The 18,636-nt window shown below is 42.6% G+C and overlaps 4 non-coding genes across 4 annotated transcripts; all 4 read left to right on the forward strand.

Moving 5' to 3' along the window:
* Positions 1-363: 363 nt before the first annotated feature.
* Positions 364-470, forward strand: LOC133117267 (U6 spliceosomal RNA). The gene has a single exon (XR_009706053.1). It is a non-coding gene; the product is annotated as a U6 spliceosomal RNA (small nuclear RNA).
* Positions 471-6,168: 5,698 nt separating this feature from the next.
* On the forward strand, positions 6,169-6,275 carry LOC133117268 (U6 spliceosomal RNA). The gene has a single exon (XR_009706054.1). It is a non-coding gene; the product is annotated as a U6 spliceosomal RNA (small nuclear RNA).
* Positions 6,276-11,896: 5,621 nt separating this feature from the next.
* LOC133117269 (U6 spliceosomal RNA) lies at positions 11,897-12,003 on the forward strand. Its single transcript, XR_009706055.1, has one exon. It is a non-coding gene; the product is annotated as a U6 spliceosomal RNA (small nuclear RNA).
* A 5,616-nt stretch (positions 12,004-17,619) lies between these two features.
* Positions 17,620-17,726, forward strand: LOC133117271 (U6 spliceosomal RNA). Its single transcript, XR_009706056.1, has one exon. It is a non-coding gene; the product is annotated as a U6 spliceosomal RNA (small nuclear RNA).
* The last annotated feature ends 910 nt before the right edge of the window (positions 17,727-18,636 follow it).

Genomic DNA, 18,636 nt, shown 5'->3' on the forward strand with positions numbered 1-18,636 from the left:
TGGTGACTGAGATGAGGACAGCATGCAGCGGACAGGCTGGAGGTGGTGACAGTGCAGTTCTTTGTGAGGGTGCAGCCAATAGCAGGATCGAGGCAGTCGGCTGCATAAGTCGGCAGCGCACATCCGTGGACTCCATTTGCCTGCCTCGGAGGGACATTGATGTCTAAATGTGTTCAGCTCAACATGAGAGGTTGTGTTTGATAAACCTCCTGATGCAGATTTGTCTTGTTTGTAAGTGCTGCCAGTTTAGGCTGTCCTTACGAGGCACACACGCGTGCTATGCATGCTTTCGCACTCAGTCCATGACTGCGAACCATGGCCAGAACCCGCCCCTTAGGTAGCGCAGGCTCAGGTAGGTCTCTTGTGCTCGCTCCGGCAGCACATATACTAAAATTGGAACGATACAGAGAAGATTAGCATGGCCCCTGCGCAAGGATGACACGCAAATTCGTGAAGCGTTCCATATTTTTAACCTTACCTGCGCACCAGTTGATATTTTCATGCCTAACCTGAGCTCTGGGTAACATTTTTTGTGAAGCGGTGCATATTTTGTGCCTTGCCTGAGGTCCAGGTAACATTTATTGGTGATTCTGTGCCTTACCTGAGCTCCAGGGTAACATGTTTTGTGATTTTTGTAAAACAGAAAGTTCTATTTTCATTTATACAAGCTGCTGTCCGGGTGTACCTAATAAAGTGGTCACCGAGTGTCCACTAACTCTGCTCGAGGGCAGAGGCTATTGTGACATCACAGGCTATTGTGACGGCACAGGAAATGGGTGGGCCAAATATTTGCATTTACAGGCTGGTGGACAGGTGTACCTAATAAAGTGGTCACTGAGTGTGTATGAACCGCTAGAGGGCAACGGCTGTTGTGATAGCACAGGCTACTGTGACGTCACGGCAAATTGGTGGTCTTAAGTACGAGTGTAGAGATAAACCTAATAAAGTGAAACTCTGTCCTATTTTAAAAATAGAATCTCCATCTCTGCCGACCTTTTTTTTTTTTTTTTTTTTTAAATAAAATATCCATCTCGGTCCTATTTTAAAGAGTAGAACAGGTTCTCTGTATTGTTCCCATTTCAAGGAGTACAACAGGCCACTGAGGTGACTCGTCTTTGAAAAAGGCTTCATACGCCAGCGGACAAGTGCCTGGACATGGGCGGATGCTCTGCGTGAGGTGTGGTATGCTTGTGTGGCCCACTGGTGGGCCAGTAGCTGGCCATCTTCCCTCTGATCAAATAAACCCCAATTTCAAAGAGCAAGGGCTCATTTTTGGATGGTTGTTTGCTTTAGACTTGCAACTTGGCACTTTTTTCCCCCTCCGTTGATTGATGCAAATGTTTCTTTGTGCACTGCACACCACCTTGAGTGTATATTGTAAATAAAACTTTAAATGAGACGAATCGCTGTTGTCTGTTACTCTGACGACACTGAGTATCACGAGGGTATCTCCTAATATTTTGTGACTGTTCATATATCCAGGTCTAGCAAACTCGAATTCAGTTCTTGAGAATGTTTTGCTACTCATTGTCCAATTTCATTTCTTTTCCAGGCAGAAATTTTATTTGATAGTACAAAATGCAGAAAGGGAGCACCGTTGTGATTTTTAAAAATGATTATATTATTATTAATAATAATAATAATAATAATAATAATAATGACAATACAAATATGGCACAACTCGTTCACAGCAGAACATGGAGAAATGTCATGAGTACAAGAGATGGACGTGAATGGGGACCTACTTGTTGCTGCAACTAAATTCGGCAATTGTTCCAACAGTAGATAATAAACTGCCATCAAACAAAACAAGGACTGATTTGCACGTCCTCAAACTTAAACTGGAGCTATGCTGACGCCTAGTGTTAAAAGCTGAGCGTTTTTCTGCTGTTCAATATGTATGAAAATATATTTTTCACTGGCTTCTAGAGTGACTGCTATCGCGGTCACATGAGAATGATCACTGGTCTGATATTTTAATCACATAAATAAGTAGAATAAATGGAGCATGCCCATGGGAGGCATGTGTCCTGGTCTAAGATGTTCGCAGTGTCATGGTCCAAGCTGATGTCCTGCAGCGCCCGGCCCGTCTGCGACTGAGGTTCCCTGCAATGTGAGGCTGTGCACACAGGAAAAACATGCTTATCACAAGATTTATGAACATGCTATGTGACACAGAGTATTTAAAAGTAATAATAATAATAATAATAATAATAATAATAATAATTAATTTAACTTCACAGGGGCTACCAAGATGTAGTAGTTGACAGACCTAACCACAGCTAGCTAGCTACACTATACCACTGAAATGACTCACTTTTTAAAACATTTCGACAGAAATGATTAAATTGGGGGAGTAATTAGGCTGCATTATTCGTATAGTCACACGCTGAATCGAGGTATGGAGGTAGGTAGGTAGATAGCCAAGCAGCTATCCGCCTTGCAAGCCAGAGAATATTACGTTTTGTAATTAAAACGAAATGTGCGACATGCCAGCTTTGTCTTACGATATATTTCTAATGTAAAAATACATACATGATGTGTTTATACAGCTGGAAAGTTCTTTCATTCATTCGTTCTGTGTATTAACAGCAACGATAAACGTATTGAACAGCGCGAAAGCCAACTAGCTAGCCTGCTCTGACCATCGCTAACATGAAAATACAAATGATTCTTCTCATTTTAATAAAAATTTCATTAGAAAACGCATTGAAAGCTTACCTTTCACCGATGCGGGAGCAATGGCCGACGCGCCGATTTGAGTCAAAACGGAGGAAGAGCTACAATTGGCCGGCTAAACACGTGATGAATTTGGAACAAACACGTGTTCAATTTGGAACAAATCCGGCCATCTGATTGGCTGAGCCGCTTTGTCAAAGTTGGTGAAAGTTGTAAATTGGAACAAGGCACGGCCTCTGATTGGCTCCAATATTGGAACATATTGGAACATTGGAACAGAGAAGATCGGTAAAGTGGCCAAATCCATTTGACTTTTAAGAGGCCAGCCTGTAGTGCAGTGGCAAGGTCGGCGGTTCGAGCCCCGGTGTAGCTGCGATAAGATCCGCACAGCTGTTGGGCCCTTGGGGGATGCCCTTAACACCCCATTGCTCCAGGGCTGTTTCCTGCTTAGTCTAATCAGGACTTGTCGGTCGCTTTGGATAAAAGCGTCTGCTAAATAACAAATGATTATTTATTTATAGCTTGCATTGTAGCAACTAGACCTAACATCCTCAGAATGACCTACACCGTGGCACGGTGTCATTTTGTTGGGAATGTTAAATGAACCAAAATAAAGAAGAAGAAAAAAAAAAAGTGAAACAGCAAAGTTGGGTGAATTTTGTAACTTTGAGTTGCATCAGGCAAGTATATTTCTCGAGTTATCAAAATACATTAGTTGTATTGTAGACTGGTTTCCGGTTTAATTTTGTCTTTCAACCTATAGGTACAACACACATCAGGACATGTAGGTCTCTTTGGATAAAAGCGTCTGCTAAATAACAAATGATTATTTATTTATTTATTTATTTATTTATTTATTTATTTATTTATTTATTTATTTATTTATTTATTTATTTATTTATTTATTTATTTATTTATTTATTTATTTATTTATTTATTTATTTATTTATTTATTTATTTGCTAGCATTGTTGGCAACTCAACCTAACATCCTCAGGATGGCCTACACAGTGGCACGGTGTTATTTTGTTGGGAATGTAAGGTATATTTCTCGAGTTATGAAAATACATAAGTTGTATTGTAGACTGGTTTTATTTTGTCTTTGAACCTGTAGGTACACCGCACATCCCGATAGAAACACACATCAGGACTTGTCGGTAGCTTTGGATAAAAGCGTCATCCTCAGGAAGGCCTATACAGTGGCACGGTGTTATTTTGTTGAGAATGTCTGTCCTCCAGGGTCCTCGTCGCACTTCATTGTGCGTCGCTCTGGATAAGAGCGTCTGCTAAATGCCTGCAATGTAATGTAATGTAATGTGAAAAAGAAAGAACGGGAAACCGCAATGCTGTGTGAATTCTGTTGGGTGAAACATTCGCAGCATTGAAAACCATTCGCGTTTTTTCCCCTTTACATAGTTCTGAATGAAGATCAGGTATATCATTCTGAGTACAGTAAAAAATAAAATAAAAAAGGAACTTTGTACATGGGGTATATTCCAGATGTCTCATTAAAAATGCATGTCTTACGAAATTTAAAACGAAATTAGATTGAAGGCTTCACAATAGCCCACAGTCTTGTCCCGGAGGCTAGAACCTAAAGGCATATGGTGATGCAGCGTCTTTTGGTTATTACTGCTCTAGCCTTTGGAATAGCCTGCCGATGGGTCTTCGCGACTCCAAATCCGTAGACATTTTAAAAAGAAATCGTAAGACACACCCTGTTGTAGTTCTGTCTGTAACGTGGTACATAAATAAAGTTTTGCGTAGCCACGCCTGTATTTGCACTCGGCCTACACGGGCAGATGGCTTCGTCGCCTACGGGAGATAATATTGTATTTTTCCAAATAGTTTCACTTGTTTCAGTTCGGTGCAATATGGACGCGTGCTCACATAAAACAGTGCTACTGCGGCCGGACGTCTCTCGGGTAAGGTTGCCTGCTGTAGGCGGTCCGCATGTCACGTTAACTTGGTGTGGAATTAGCTTGTTCGCTTGCTAGCTAACGACTGGTGGCCATAGTCCTTCGCCTCCGCGTCGTACAGTAACCCCCTTGTTAACAAGATTATTCCTGATACACGTCGTAAATACAGTCGTGTAGGCTATTTATTGCATTTTCTGGAAGGCTTGGCAGCTGTGCGAGGATTATCCAGCTACTGAGCAAACTGTTTCCACGTGCTAGGCCGGCTGTAGCTAGCTCGTTTGCTACCTTGGCGATGCGATGTAATTTAGTGCTCCGGTGCCTCGCTTATTGTATGTGTCTGGCCATTTTGCATGCTTAGAGATTGGGGAAGTAGATGAGAAGCACCGTACGTGGCACAGGTAAAGACAATTGTCACAACATTTTCAGAGGCCATGCTGGAAAACGTGGCATTTCCCCCACGTAGGCCCAGCGGACGCCAAAAGTCGCCGTGTTAAGTTAGCCTACACCACAGAAGTAAATAATCGTGTGCCATAGTGGCTAGCTAACGAAAACGACAACGCAGAAGAACCACTCAGCTTGCTTTGGTTGGATATACACACACGGCAGTCTGCTGAGTGGTCAAAGAGGGAATGCTGCTTTCCACGTTTGTTTTGAGCAAACACTCGTGTTTCGAAGAACTCGTTTCCTCCGCGTTTTCGTCCTTTTTAGTGCATTTCGAGTGCTTACTCTAAATTAACTTTTGATGAATTGCCTTGAAAAACTCAGCCTCCAGTTTCTGTTATAGTGTAAAGTACCTTTCGGGCGTACTGTATATGGTATTAAAAACCATGCAGTGTTTTTTTGTTTTTTTCTCAAGTGTCTCTATTAATTGTATGTAAACGATGTTCTTCCCATAGACTGTATCAAAGTAAGGCTCTTCCGTGCATGCACCGTCTTTTTGACGGTTTTCCCTTTTCTAGCTGGAGAGCCCTTGTGAAAGGAATGAGCCGACTGACCTCTGGTGGCAATTACTAGCAATGTACGGGGAGATCCGGAAGTACCGTATTTGAATTTGAAGATGGCGGGCTCCTTGTTTACTTTTCTTCAGATTTTACCTTTTGCTGTCAGATGGCCTGACCTTACCTATACCTAGTAATACTATTGTTTTGTTGTTGTGTTTTTTCTTTTTCTTTCAGTGTGCGATGAATCTTTCAAGCATGTTCAGCTGATGGTGACTGAGATGAGGACAGCATGCAGCGGACAGGCTGGAGGTGGTGACAGTGCAGTTCTTTGTGAGGGTGCAGCCAATAGCAGGATCGAGGCAGTCGGCTGCATAAGTCGGCAGCGCACATCCGTGGACTCCATTTGCCTGCCTCGGAGGGACATTGATGTCTAAATGTGTTCAGCTCAACATGAGAGGTTGTGTTTGATAAACCTCCTGATGCAGATTTGTCTTGTTTGTAAGTGCTGCCAGTTTAGGCTGTCCTTACGAGGCACACACGCGTGCTATGCATGCTTTCGCACTCAGTCCATGACTGCGAACCATGGCCAGAACCCGCCCCTTAGGTAGCGCAGGCTCAGGTAGGTCTCTTGTGCTCGCTCCGGCAGCACATATACTAAAATTGGAACGATACAGAGAAGATTAGCATGGCCCCTGCGCAAGGATGACACGCAAATTCGTGAAGCGTTCCATATTTTTAACCTTACCTGCGCACCAGTTGATATTTTCATGCCTAACCTGAGCTCTGGGTAACATTTTTTGTGAAGCGGTGCATATTTTGTGCCTTGCCTGAGGTCCAGGTAACATTTATTGGTGATTCTGTGCCTTACCTGAGCTCCAGGGTAACATGTTTTGTGATTTTTGTAAAACAGAAAGTTCTATTTTCATTTATACAAGCTGCTGTCCGGGTGTACCTAATAAAGTGGTCACCGAGTGTCCACTAACTCTGCTCGAGGGCAGAGGCTATTGTGACATCACAGGCTATTGTGACGGCACAGGAAATGGGTGGGCCAAATATTTGCATTTACAGGCTGGTGGACAGGTGTACCTAATAAAGTGGTCACTGAGTGTGTATGAACCGCTAGAGGGCAACGGCTGTTGTGATAGCACAGGCTACTGTGACGTCACGGCAAATTGGTGGTCTTAAGTACGAGTGTAGAGATAAACCTAATAAAGTGAAACTCTGTCCTATTTTAAAAATAGAATCTCCATCTCTGCCGACCTTTTTTTTTTTTTTTTTTTTTAAATAAAATATCCATCTCGGTCCTATTTTAAAGAGTAGAACAGGTTCTCTGTATTGTTCCCATTTCAAGGAGTACAACAGGCCACTGAGGTGACTCGTCTTTGAAAAAGGCTTCATACGCCAGCGGACAAGTGCCTGGACATGGGCGGATGCTCTGCGTGAGGTGTGGTATGCTTGTGTGGCCCACTGGTGGGCCAGTAGCTGGCCATCTTCCCTCTGATCAAATAAACCCCAATTTCAAAGAGCAAGGGCTCATTTTTGGATGGTTGTTTGCTTTAGACTTGCAACTTGGCACTTTTTTCCCCCTCCGTTGATTGATGCAAATGTTTCTTTGTGCACTGCACACCACCTTGAGTGTATATTGTAAATAAAACTTTAAATGAGACGAATCGCTGTTGTCTGTTACTCTGACGACACTGAGTATCACGAGGGTATCTCCTAATATTTTGTGACTGTTCATATATCCAGGTCTAGCAAACTCGAATTCAGTTCTTGAGAATGTTTTGCTACTCATTGTCCAATTTCATTTCTTTTCCAGGCAGAAATTTTATTTGATAGTACAAAATGCAGAAAGGGAGCACCGTTGTGATTTTTAAAAATGATTATATTATTATTAATAATAATAATAATAATAATAATAATAATGACAATACAAATATGGCACAACTCGTTCACAGCAGAACATGGAGAAATGTCATGAGTACAAGAGATGGACGTGAATGGGGACCTACTTGTTGCTGCAACTAAATTCGGCAATTGTTCCAACAGTAGATAATAAACTGCCATCAAACAAAACAAGGACTGATTTGCACGTCCTCAAACTTAAACTGGAGCTATGCTGACGCCTAGTGTTAAAAGCTGAGCGTTTTTCTGCTGTTCAATATGTATGAAAATATATTTTTCACTGGCTTCTAGAGTGACTGCTATCGCGGTCACATGAGAATGATCACTGGTCTGATATTTTAATCACATAAATAAGTAGAATAAATGGAGCATGCCCATGGGAGGCATGTGTCCTGGTCTAAGATGTTCGCAGTGTCATGGTCCAAGCTGATGTCCTGCAGCGCCCGGCCCGTCTGCGACTGAGGTTCCCTGCAATGTGAGGCTGTGCACACAGGAAAAACATGCTTATCACAAGATTTATGAACATGCTATGTGACACAGAGTATTTAAAAGTAATAATAATAATAATAATAATAATAATAATAATAATTAATTTAACTTCACAGGGGCTACCAAGATGTAGTAGTTGACAGACCTAACCACAGCTAGCTAGCTACACTATACCACTGAAATGACTCACTTTTTAAAACATTTCGACAGAAATGATTAAATTGGGGGAGTAATTAGGCTGCATTATTCGTATAGTCACACGCTGAATCGAGGTATGGAGGTAGGTAGGTAGATAGCCAAGCAGCTATCCGCCTTGCAAGCCAGAGAATATTACGTTTTGTAATTAAAACGAAATGTGCGACATGCCAGCTTTGTCTTACGATATATTTCTAATGTAAAAATACATACATGATGTGTTTATACAGCTGGAAAGTTCTTTCATTCATTCGTTCTGTGTATTAACAGCAACGATAAACGTATTGAACAGCGCGAAAGCCAACTAGCTAGCCTGCTCTGACCATCGCTAACATGAAAATACAAATGATTCTTCTCATTTTAATAAAAATTTCATTAGAAAACGCATTGAAAGCTTACCTTTCACCGATGCGGGAGCAATGGCCGACGCGCCGATTTGAGTCAAAACGGAGGAAGAGCTACAATTGGCCGGCTAAACACGTGATGAATTTGGAACAAACACGTGTTCAATTTGGAACAAATCCGGCCATCTGATTGGCTGAGCCGCTTTGTCAAAGTTGGTGAAAGTTGTAAATTGGAACAAGGCACGGCCTCTGATTGGCTCCAATATTGGAACATATTGGAACATTGGAACAGAGAAGATCGGTAAAGTGGCCAAATCCATTTGACTTTTAAGAGGCCAGCCTGTAGTGCAGTGGCAAGGTCGGCGGTTCGAGCCCCGGTGTAGCTGCGATAAGATCCGCACAGCTGTTGGGCCCTTGGGGGATGCCCTTAACACCCCATTGCTCCAGGGCTGTTTCCTGCTTAGTCTAATCAGGACTTGTCGGTCGCTTTGGATAAAAGCGTCTGCTAAATAACAAATGATTATTTATTTATAGCTTGCATTGTAGCAACTAGACCTAACATCCTCAGAATGACCTACACCGTGGCACGGTGTCATTTTGTTGGGAATGTTAAATGAACCAAAATAAAGAAGAAGAAAAAAAAAAAGTGAAACAGCAAAGTTGGGTGAATTTTGTAACTTTGAGTTGCATCAGGCAAGTATATTTCTCGAGTTATCAAAATACATTAGTTGTATTGTAGACTGGTTTCCGGTTTAATTTTGTCTTTCAACCTATAGGTACAACACACATCAGGACATGTAGGTCTCTTTGGATAAAAGCGTCTGCTAAATAACAAATGATTATTTATTTATTTATTTATTTATTTATTTATTTATTTATTTATTTATTTATTTATTTGCTAGCATTGTGGCAACTCAACCTAACATCCTCAGGATGGCCTACACAGTGGCACGGTGTTATTTTGTTGGGAATGTAAGGTATATTTCTCGAGTTATGAAAATACATAAGTTGTATTGTAGACTGGTTTTATTTTGTCTTTGAACCTGTAGGTACACCGCACATCCCGATAGAAACACACATCAGGACTTGTCGGTAGCTTTGGATAAAAGCGTCATCCTCAGGAAGGCCTACACAGTGGCACGGTGTTATTTTGTTGAGAATGTCTGTCCTCCAGGGTCCTCGTCGCACTTCATTGTGCGTCGCTCTGGATAAGAGCGTCTGCTAAATGCCTGCAATGTAATGTAATGTAATGTGAAAAAGAAAGAACGGGAAACCGCAATGCTGTGTGAATTCTGTTGGGTGAAACATTCGCAGCATTGAAAACCATTCGCGTTTTTTCCCCTTTACATAGTTCTGAATGAAGATCAGGTATATCATTCTGAGTACAGTAAAAAATAAAATAAAAAAGGAACTTTGTACATGGGGTATATTCCAGATGTCTCATTAAAAATGCATGTCTTACGAAATTTAAAACGAAATTAGATTGAAGGCTTCACAATAGCCCACAGTCTTGTCCCGGAGGCTAGAACCTAAAGGCATATGGTGATGCAGCGTCTTTTGGTTATTACTGCTCTAGCCTTTGGAATAGCCTGCCGATGGGTCTTCGCGACTCCAAATCCGTAGACATTTTAAAAAGAAATCGTAAGACACACCCTGTTGTAGTTCTGTCTGTAACGTGGTACACAAATAAAGTTTTGCGTAGCCACGCCTGTATTTGCACTCGGCCTACACGGGCAGATGGCTTCGTCGCCTACGGGAGATAATATTGTATTTTTCCAAATAGTTTCACTTGTTTCAGTTCGGTGCAATATGGACGCGTGCTCACATAAAACAGTGCTACTGCGGCCGGACGTCTCTCGGGTAAGGTTGCCTGCTGTAGGCGGTCCGCATGTCACGTTAACTTGGTGTGGAATTAGCTTGTTCGCTTGCTAGCTAACGACTGGTGGCCATAGTCCTTCGCCTCCGCGTCGTACAGTAACCCCCTTGTTAACAAGATTATTCCTGATACACGTCGTAAATACAGTCGTGTAGGCTATTTATTGCATTTTCTGGAAGGCTTGGCAGCTGTGCGAGGATTATCCAGCTACTGAGCAAACTGTTTCCACGTGCTAGGCCGGCTGTAGCTAGCTCGTTTGCTACCTTGGCGAGGCGATGTAATTTAGTGCTCCGGTGCCTCGCTTATTGTATGTGTCTGGCCATTTTGCATGCTTAGAGATTGGGGAAGTAGATGAGAAGCACCGTACGTGGCACAGGTAAAGACAATTGTCACAACATTTTCAGAGGCCTTGTTGGAAAACGTGGCATTTCCCCCACGTAGGCCCAGCGGACGCCAAAAGTCGCCGTGTTAAGTTAGCCTACACCACAGAAGTAAATAATCGTGTGCCATAGTGGCTAGCTAACGAAAACGACAACGCAGAAGAACCACTCAGCTTGCTTTGGTTGGATATACACACACGGCAGTCTGCTGAGTGGTCAAAGAGGGAATGCTGCTTTCCACGTTTGTTTTGAGCAAACACTCGTGTTTCGAAGAACTCGTTTCCTCCGCGTTTTCGTCCTTTTTAGTGAATTTCGAGTGCTTACTCTAAATTAACTTTTGATGAATTGCCTTGAAAAACTCAGCCTCCAGTTTCTGTTATAGTGTAAAGTACCTTTCGGGCGTACTGTATATGGTATTAAAAACCATGCAGTGTTTTTTTGTTTTTTTCTCAAGTGTCTCTATTAATTGTATGTAAACGATGTTCTTCCCATAGACTGTATCAAAGTAAGGCTCTTCCGTGCATGCACCGTCTTTTTGACGGTTTTCCCTTTTCTAGCTGGAGAGCCCTTGTGAAAGGAATGAGCCGACTGACCTCTGGTGGCAATTACTAGCAATGTACGGGGAGATCCGGAAGTACCGTATTTGAATTTGAAGATGGCGGGCTCCTTGTTTACTTTTCTTCAGATTTTACCTTTTGCTGTCAGATGGCCTGACCTTACCTATACCTAGTAATACTATTGTTTTGTTGTTGTGTTTTTTCTTTTTCTTTCAGTGTGCGATGAATCTTTCAAGCATGTTCAGCTGATGGTGACTGAGATGAGGACAGCATGCAGCGGACAGGCTGGAGGTGGTGACAGTGCAGTTCTTTGTGAGGGTGCAGCCAATAGCAGGATCGAGGCAGTCGGCTGCATAAGTCGGCAGCGCACATCCGTGGACTCCATTTGCCTGCCTCGGAGGGACATTGATGTCTAAATGTGTTCAGCTCAACATGAGAGGTTGTGTTTGATAAACCTCCTGATGCAGATTTGTCTTGTTTGTAAGTGCTGCCAGTTTAGGCTGTCCTTACGAGGCACACACGCGTGCTATGCATGCTTTCGCACTCAGTCCATGACTGCGAACCATGGCCAGAACCCGCCCCTTAGGTAGCGCAGGCTCAGGTAGGTCTCTTGTGCTCGCTCCGGCAGCACATATACTAAAATTGGAACGATACAGAGAAGATTAGCATGGCCCCTGCGCAAGGATGACACGCAAATTCGTGAAGCGTTCCATATTTTTAACCTTACCTGCGCACCAGTTGATATTTTCATGCCTAACCTGAGCTCTGGGTAACATTTTTTGTGAAGCGGTGCATATTTTGTGCCTTGCCTGAGGTCCAGGTAACATTTATTGGTGATTCTGTGCCTTACCTGAGCTCCAGGGTAACATGTTTTGTGATTTTTGTAAAACAGAAAGTTCTATTTTCATTTATACAAGCTGCTGTCCGGGTGTACCTAATAAAGTGGTCACCGAGTGTCCACTAACTCTGCTCGAGGGCAGAGGCTATTGTGACATCACAGGCTATTGTGACGGCACAGGAAATGGGTGGGCCAAATATTTGCATTTACAGGCTGGTGGACAGGTGTACCTAATAAAGTGGTCACTGAGTGTGTATGAACCGCTAGAGGGCAACGGCTGTTGTGATAGCACAGGCTACTGTGACGTCACGGCAAATTGGTGGTCTTAAGTACGAGTGTAGAGATAAACCTAATAAAGTGAAACTCTGTCCTATTTTAAAAATAGAATCTCCATCTCTGCCGACCTTTTTTTTTTTTTTTTTTGAAATAAAATATCCATCTCGGTCCTATTTTAAAGAGTAGAACAGGTTCTCTGTATTGTTCCCATTTCAAGGAGTACAACAGGCCACTGAGGTGACTCGTCTTTGAAAAAGGCTTCATACGCCAGCGGACAAGTGCCTGGACATGGGCGGATGCTCTGCGTGAGGTGTGGTATGCTTGTGTGGCCCACTGGTGGGCCAGTAGCTGGCCATCTTCCCTCTGATCAAATAAACCCCAATTTCAAAGAGCAAGGGCTCATTTTTGGATGGTTGTTTGCTTTAGACTTGCAACTTGGCACTTTTTTCCCCCTCCGTTGATTGATGCAAATGTTTCTTTGTGCACTGCACACCACCTTGAGTGTATATTGTAAATAAAACTTTAAATGAGACGAATCGCTGTTGTCTGTTACTCTGACGACACTGAGTATCACGAGGGTATCTCCTAATATTTTGTGACTGTTCATATATCCAGGTCTAGCAAACTCGAATTCAGTTCTTGAGAATGTTTTGCTACTCATTGTCCAATTTCATTTCTTTTCCAGGCAGAAATTTTATTTGATAGTACAAAATGCAGAAAGGGAGCACCGTTGTGATTTTTAAAAATGATTATATTATTATTAATAATAATAATAATAATAATGACAATACAAATATGGCACAACTCGTTCACAGCAGAACATGGAGAAATGTCATGAGTACAAGAGATGGACGTGAATGGGGACCTACTTGTTGCTGCAACTAAATTCGGCAATTGTTCCAACAGTAGATAATAAACTGCCATCAAACAAAACAAGGACTGATTTGCACGTCCTCAAACTTAAACTGGAGCTATGCTGACGCCTAGTGTTAAAAGCTGAGCGTTTTTCTGCTGTTCAATATGTATGAAAATATATTTTTCACTGGCTTCTAGAGTGACTGCTATCGCGGTCACATGAGAATGATCACTGGTCTGATATTTTAATCACATAAATAAGTAGAATAAATGGAGCATGCCCATGGGAGGCATGTGTCCTGGTCTAAGATGTTCGCAGTGTCATGGTCCAAGCTGATGTCCTGCAGCGCCCGGCCCGTCTGCGACTGAGGTTCCCTGCAATGTGAGGCTGTGCACACAGGAAAAACATGCTTATCACAAGATTTATGAACATGCTATGTGACACAGAGTATTTAAAAGTAATAATAATAATAATAATAATAATAATAATAATAATAATAATTAATTTAACTTCACAGGGGCTACCAAGATGTAGTAGTTGACAGACCTAACCACAGCTAGCTAGCTACACTATACCACTGAAATGACTCACTTTTTAAAACATTTCGACAGAAATGATTAAATTGGGGGAGTAATTAGGCTGCATTATTCGTATAGTCACACGCTGAATCGAGGTATGGAGGTAGGTAGGTAGATAGCCAAGCAGCTATCCGCCTTGCAAGCCAGAGAATATTACGTTTTGTAATTAAAACGAAATGTGCGACATGCCAGCTTTGTCTTACGATATATTTCTAATGTAAAAATACATACATGATGTGTTTATACAGCTGGAAAGTTCTTTCATTCATTCGTTCTGTGTATTAACAGCAACGATAAACGTATTGAACAGCGCGAAAGCCAACTAGCTAGCCTGCTCTGACCATCGCTAACATGAAAATACAAATGATTCTTCTCATTTTAATAAAAATTTCATTAGAAAACGCATTGAAAGCTTACCTTTCACCGATGCGGGAGCAATGGCCGATGCGCCGATTTGAGTCAAAACGGAGGAAGAGCTACAATTGGCCGGCTAAACACGTGATGAATTTGGAACAAACACGTGTTCAATTTGGAACAAATCCGGCCATCTGATTGGCTGAGCCGCTTTGTCAAAGTTGGTGAAAGTTGTAAATTGGAACAAGGCACGGCCTCTGATTGGCTCCAATATTGGAACATATTGGAACATTGGAACAGAGAAGATCGGTAAAGTGGCCAAATCCATTTGACTTTTAAGAGGCCAGCCTGTAGTGCAGTGGCAAGGTCGGCGGTTCGAGCCCCGGTGTAGCTGCGATAAGATCCGCACAGCTGTTGGGCCCTTGGGGGATGCCCTTAACACCCCATTGCTCCAGGGCTGTTTCCTGCTTAGTCTAATCAGGACTTGTCGGTCGCTTTGGATAAAAGCGTCTGCTAAATAACAAATGATTATTTATTTATAGCTTGCATTGTAGCAACTAGACCTAACATCCTCAGAATGACCTACACCGTGGCACGGTGTCATTTTGTTGGGAATGTTAAATGAACCAAAATAAAGAAGAAGAAAAAAAAAAAGTGAAACAGCAAAGTTGGGTGAATTTTGTAACTTTGAGTTGCATCAGGCAAGTATATTTCTCGAGTTATCAAAATACATTAGTTGTATTGTAGACTGGTTTCCGGTTTAATTTTGTCTTTCAACCTATAGGTACAACACACATCAGGACATGTAGGTCTCTTTGGATAAAAGCGTCTGCTAAATAACAAATGATTATTTATTTATTTATTTATTTATTTATTTATTTATTTATTTATTTATTTATTTATTTGCTAGCATTGTGGCAACTCAACCTAACATCCTCAGGATGGCCTACACAGTGGCACGGTGTTATTTTGTTGGGAATGTAAGGTATATTTCTCGAGTTATGAAAATACATAAGTTGTATTGTAGACTGGTTTTATTTTGTCTTTGAACCTGTAGGTACACCGCACATCCCGATAGAAACACACATCAGGACTTGTCGGTAGCTTTGGATAAAAGCGTCATCCTCAGGAAGGCCTACACAGTGGCACGGTGTTATTTTGTTGAGAATGTCTGTCCTCCAGGGTCCTCGTCGCACTTCATTGTGCGTCGCTCTGGATAAGAGCGTCTGCTAAATGCCTGCAATGTAATGTAATGTAATGTGAAAAAGAAAGAACGGGAAACCGCAATGCTGTGTGAATTCTGTTGGGTGAAACATTCGCAGCATTGAAAACCATTCGCGTTTTTTCCCCTTTACATAGTTCTGAATGAAGATCAGGTATATCATTCTGAGTACAGTAAAAAATAAAATAAAAAAGGAACTTTGTACATGGGGTATATTCCAGATGTCTCATTAAAAATGCATGTCTTACGAAATTTAAAACGAAATTAGATTGAAGGCTTCACAATAGCCCACAGTCTTGTCCCGGAGGCTAGAACCTAAAGGCATATGGTGATGCAGCGTCTTTTGGTTATTACTGCTCTAGCCTTTGGAATAGCCTGCCGATGGGTCTTCGCGACTCCAAATCCGTAGACATTTTAAAAAGAAATCGTAAGACACACCCTGTTGTAGTTCTGTCTGTAACGTGGTACACAAATAAAGTTTTGCGTAGCCACGCCTGTATTTGCACTCGGCCTACACGGGCAGATGGCTTCGTCGCCTACGGGAGATAATATTGTATTTTTCCAAATAGTTTCACTTGTTTCAGTTCGGTGCAATATGGACGCGTGCTCACATAAAACAGTGCTACTGCGGCCGGACGTCTCTCGGGTAAGGTTGCCTGCTGTAGGCGGTCCGCATGTCACGTTAACTTGGTGTGGAATTAGCTTGTTCGCTTGCTAGCTAACGACTGGTGGCCATAGTCCTTCGCCTCCGCGTCGTACAGTAACCCCCTTGTTAACAAGATTATTCCTGATACACGTCGTAAATACAGTCGTGTAGGCTATTTATTGCATTTTCTGGAAGGCTTGGCAGCTGTGCGAGGATTATCCAGCTACTGAGCAAACTGTTTCCACGTGCTAGGCCGGCTGTAGCTAGCTCGTTTGCTACCTTGGCGAGGCGATGTAATTTAGTGCTCCGGTGCCTCGCTTATTGTATGTGTCTGGCCATTTTGCATGCTTAGAGATTGGGGAAGTAGATGAGAAGCACCGTACGTGGCACAGGTAAAGACAATTGTCACAACATTTTCAGAGGCCTTGTTGGAAAACGTGGCATTTCCCCCACGTAGGCCCAGCGGACGCCAAAAGTCGCCGTGTTAAGTTAGCCTACACCACAGAAGTAAATAATCGTGTGCCATAGTGGCTAGCTAACGAAAACGACAACGCAGAAGAACCACTCAGCTTGCTTTGGTTGGATATACACACACGGCAGTCTGCTGAGTGGTCAAAGAGGGAATGCTGCTTTCCACGTTTGTTTTGAGCAAACACTCGTGTTTCGAAGAACTCGTTTCCTCCGCGTTTTCGTCCTTTTTAGTGAATTTCGAGTGCTTACTCTAAATTAACTTTTGATGAATTGCCTTGAAAAACTCAGCCTCCAGTTTCTGTTATAGTGTAAAGTACCTTTCGGGCGTACTGTATATGGTATTAAAAACCATGCAGTGTTTTTTTGTTTTTTTCTCAAGTGTCTCTATTAATTGTATGTAAACGATGTTCTTCCCATAGACTGTATCAAAGTAAGGCTCTTCCGTGCATGCACCGTCTTTTTGACGGTTTTCCCTTTTCTAGCTGGAGAGCCCTTGTGAAAGGAATGAGCCGACTGACCTCTGGTGGCAATTACTAGCAATGTACGGGGAGATCCGGAAGTACCGTATTTGAATTTGAAGATGGCGGGCTCCTTGTTTACTTTTCTTCAGATTTTACCTTTTGCTGTCAGATGGCCTGACCTTACCTATACCTAGTAATACTATTGTTTTGTTGTTGTGTTTTTTCTTTTTCTTTCAGTGTGCGATGAATCTTTCAAGCATGTTCAGCTGATGGTGACTGAGATGAGGACAGCATGCAGCGGACAGGCTGGAGGTGGTGACAGTGCAGTTCTTTGTGAGGGTGCAGCCAATAGCAGGATCGAGGCAGTTTGCTGCATAAGTCGGCAGCGCACATCCGTGGACTCCATTTGCCTGCCTCGGAGGGACATTGATGTCTAAATGTGTTCAGCTCAACATGAGAGGTTGTGTTTGATAAACCTCCTGATGCAGATTTGTCTTGTTTGTAAGTGCTGCCAGTTTAGGCTGTCCTTACGAGGCACACACGCGTGCTATGCATGCTTTCGCACTCAGTCCATGACTGCGAACCATGGCCAGAACCCGCCCCTTAGGTAGCGCAGGCTCAGGTAGGTCTCTTGTGCTCGCTCCGGCAGCACATATACTAAAATTGGAACGATACAGAGAAGATTAGCATGGCCCCTGCGCAAGGATGACACGCAAATTCGTGAAGCGTTCCATATTTTTAACCTTACCTGCGCACCAGTTGATATTTTCATGCCTAACCTGAGCTCTGGGTAACATTTTTTGTGAAGCGGTGCATATTTTGTGCCTTGCCTGAGGTCCAGGTAACATTTATTGGTGATTCTGTGCCTTACCTGAGCTCCAGGGTAACATGTTTTGTGATTTTTGTAAAACAGAAAGTTCTATTTTCATTTATACAAGCTGCTGTCCGGGTGTACCTAATAAAGTGGTCACCGAGTGTCCACTAACTCTGCTCGAGGGCAGAGGCTATTGTGACATCACAGGCTATTGTGACGGCACAGGAAATGGGTGGGCCAAATATTTGCATTTACAGGCTGGTGGACAGGTGTACCTAATAAAGTGGTCACTGAGTGTGTATGAACCGCTAGAGGGCAACGGCTGTTGTGATAGCACAGGCTACTGTGACGTCACGGCAAATTGGTGGTCTTAAGTACGAGTGTAGAGATAAACCTAATAAAGTGAAACTCTGTCCTATTTTAAAAATAGAATCTCCATCTCTGCCGACCTTTTTTTTTTTTTTTTTTTAAATAAAATATCCATCTCGGTCCTATTTTAAAGAGTAGAACAGGTTCTCTGTATTGTTCCCATTTCAAGGAGTACAACAGGCCACTGAGGTGACTCGTCTTTGAAAAAGGCTTCATACGCCAGCGGACAAGTGCCTGGACATGGGCGGATGCTCTGCGTGAGGTGTGGTATGCTTGTGTGGCCCACTGGTGGGCCAGTAGCTGGCCATCTTCCCTCTGATCAAATAAACCCCAATTTCAAAGAGCAAGGGCTCATTTTTGGATGGTTGTTTGCTTTAGACTTGCAACTTGGCACTTTTTTCCCCCTCCGTTGATTGATGCAAATGTTTCTTTGTGCACTGCACACCACCTTGAGTGTATATTGTAAA

Source organism: Conger conger, chromosome 17 (genome assembly GCF_963514075.1).
Source record: "Conger conger chromosome 17, fConCon1.1, whole genome shotgun sequence".
In the NCBI taxonomy this organism is placed as follows: Eukaryota; Metazoa; Chordata; class Actinopteri; order Anguilliformes; family Congridae; genus Conger; species Conger conger.